Raw genomic sequence first — 3,287 nt, forward strand, 5'->3', positions numbered from 1 at the left:
TGTCTAAGGAAGAAGAGCCACTAAATAAGAAAGGCAAGGTGATCATCACCAAGCCAACAAAACCATCCACTGTAGTATTCACAAGGAGGTCAAGAAAGAAAGCTGACAAAGATGGAGGAGACATCATATTTAAAAACCTCCACCCACCTTCTAGGACAAGTTAAAGAAAATAGAAGAAGGATCAGGCATAAAAAAATTTAAATCATAAAATATGAGATTAGCATAGCAGAGGAGCAGAAGCAAATTGAAGACCCGATGTTGAATAAAATGGGTAAGTGGAAATACTCACCAGATTAGCTAACTTGTCAAGTTCCTAGTGAATTATTAGAAAAGATAAAGCCAAGATGGAATTTTTCTATGCAAACTATCAAGGACATATATGGAAAAACTCTGAGGTAGTTATTACTGAGCATATCAAGATGCTGAGCTGAAAGAGTCATTGAAGAAAAATTGACTCTAAAGTTCAACACTTGTCTAGTTTTGATCAAGGACATTGAGCATGTTGTTAGGAATGCAACAAACACTTGGAAGAATATATATTTGTTACATAAACCAAGTGATTTTCTAGTCAATTTCAAAGATGAAGAAGATAATGTTGAAGAAGTAACTCACTTTGACCATGAATAAGATGAAGAGGATCAAGGACATAAGATTTTTGAGAAAGAAAAGCAAGATGATGAGGAGACTAACCCAGTTAAGGTAGTTGCAGTAGTCATTTCCTCACTTCCTCACTCTCCAAGCAAGCTAATGTCAACATCAAGTGTGGAGACAACATCAACAAGTTTGATTGACCACTAGTGATATATCAAATGTCCAATCACTATTTGTTCCCACTCAGCTCAACACATTACTGATAAAAGTGACTTCCACTTCATCCACCAAGCTGCAAATTATTCCTTCATCTACTAAGTCAAGTACTTCAGTTTTGACTTTTCCAATTTTGACTTTTTCAGTTGTAAGCACACCAATTTTGACTTGTTCAATTTTGAGCACATCAATTTTGGGTTCCTTAGGCATTTTTATAAGTATTCCTTTAGTTTGCATAGTATCATTTTTTCTTGCAAACCCAAGCATCTCTAGTATTGTTTCTATTCTAGATACAAAAGCAATAAGTGCAAGGATAGTTGAGCCCAAGTTTCAACCGAGCACAAAAGTTTGGGAAAAGGAAAGGAGATAGAGGAAGATGTTGATTTAGATGAGGAAATAGTAATCCCCAATTGGGATATTTACAAGCTTACTCTAGACCAAATACAAAGATTTGGTGAATTCCTCCAAAAGAAAGGCCGAACAACAAAGGTTAAGAGAGGAGAGAGATAAAGAGTATAAGATAATTGAAGATGCTAAAAACATTTTGGTAGAGGCTATAGGAATTGAGATTGATTCCTCTCAACCTATTTTGTATTAGCTAGCATAAACAATCTAGAAATTCAATGAAGACACTGATGGGAAAGATAAGGTAATGGAGAAGGCTGAAAGAAAGATTAACAATAAAGTTCTAGAGCACATTGCTTAGTAGATTTCCACTCATCAAGTAGAGCTGTCTACAATTTTGGGCAATTTAGAAACATCATGATCAAATGTGTCATCACTTTTTTAGAAGCTATGTGATGTTTCTAGTTTTACAAAGGAAATAAAGGACAAATTGTCCAAAATAGATGATCTAATCTAAAGGCCAGTGCTCAGTAGCTACAACTTGACCCTAGTTCAAGCTCTACACACTTTAATAAAATAAGTTTCTTGTTAGAAATGCAAGAAGAATTGCTATTGGAAGAAGCAAGGATTAGATCTACATTGATTGACATACAAAACATGATCCTTCCCAACATGGATGCACTACAAAAACATATTGCATATTCAAAAACTCTAATCCATGACAATAACTTTTCTACTATGGACCACATGATAGAATTGTCAACAGAAGTACAAATTGCACTTCATACATGTAAGGTCCTGCAAGAAAGTTGGGATAAAACTTTGGCTATCATTCTTAAGGTACATTCTAAATTTTTGTTTCATTTTGGTGTTTCTATGTAAATAAAATAGAATAAAGCTTTGACATTACTATCAAAAAGGGGGAGAAAAGTTATATTGGAGAAAGCCATATGTTATGGTGATGTAAGACATGTACATAGAGAGACACATAGTATGAGGAGAAATATGCCATGGGGGAGAACTTGCAATAAGTAAGACATGTTGTATATAGCAGGAAGATGTATTGTATACTATATATACCTTACAAAATTAATTTTGAAAATACCAAAAAATAGTATACTCCACTGAGCATGGTGATGTATATAAGGTATTCAGTTTTGGCTAATAAGTGTTTTTGTCAGTAATGCAAGAGAAGGAGATTGTTGACATATCAGTTAAGTTTTTTATTAGTGACATACAATTATTCAAATTGTATATAGCTACCAAGCTTATTGTTCAATTTATAGTGCTTGTCATGTATTTCGGTTGTCATCGAGTTCTATAGTTACTAGTGAGTCATTTGGATGAATTATAGTGGTTACCAAGTAGATTTAGTTAATGTGAAGACTAGTAATGTGAACTATGAATTTCAGTTGATGTCGAATTTATCTGTGGTTACCAAGCAATGCAGTGTTCACCAAGTTCACAGTGTATGTGATGAGAGTCTAGTGTTAACCAAGAGACTTAGTTTATACCAAGCTCAAGCTAAGAATTTTTACTGAGACATACCGTGTAAATCAAGAGACTTAGTTTATATAATGAGTTTCATAATGTCTACCAAGTCACCAGTGCAAACCGAGTTCAAGACTACTTAGAAGTGATCAATATGGATCGAGCTTCTACGTCCACCGAGTGCATGAAAATGTCAAGTATTGATAGTGGATGTAGAGTATCAAAACCTCATAGAGTCAGTCTTTAGAACTCAAATGTCTTCATGTGGGCTGACTTTGTAACATTTGTGGTAACTTGTATAATGGCTGACTTTGTAAATTGTATAATTGGATTTATATATGTAATACATTGTATCATATCCAATCTATGATGATGTATGTATGTAATGTGTGGAAATATGAATGCGAATTACATTAGAGAAATGAAAAAAGAGCAGATTGTAAATGCCATAATAACATAAGGAGTAGCATAGACATATCTATCATAGAAAGGTGATCAGTACACAAAGGAATCTCATTCACCAAACTAAGTTGTAGATCAGAGATCTACTACTGCTTCATCCTAACAAGTGGATTAGTCAAATCCTTTCACAAGGTAGACCTAACAATATTTTGTAAATCTCTTTACTGAGTGCATACTTGATT

This window comes from Cupressus sempervirens, chromosome 2 (assembly GCF_028749045.1).
Source record: "Cupressus sempervirens isolate cs-2001-9-10 chromosome 2, ASM2874904v1, whole genome shotgun sequence".
NCBI lineage: Eukaryota > Viridiplantae > Streptophyta > Pinopsida > Cupressales > Cupressaceae > Cupressus > Cupressus sempervirens.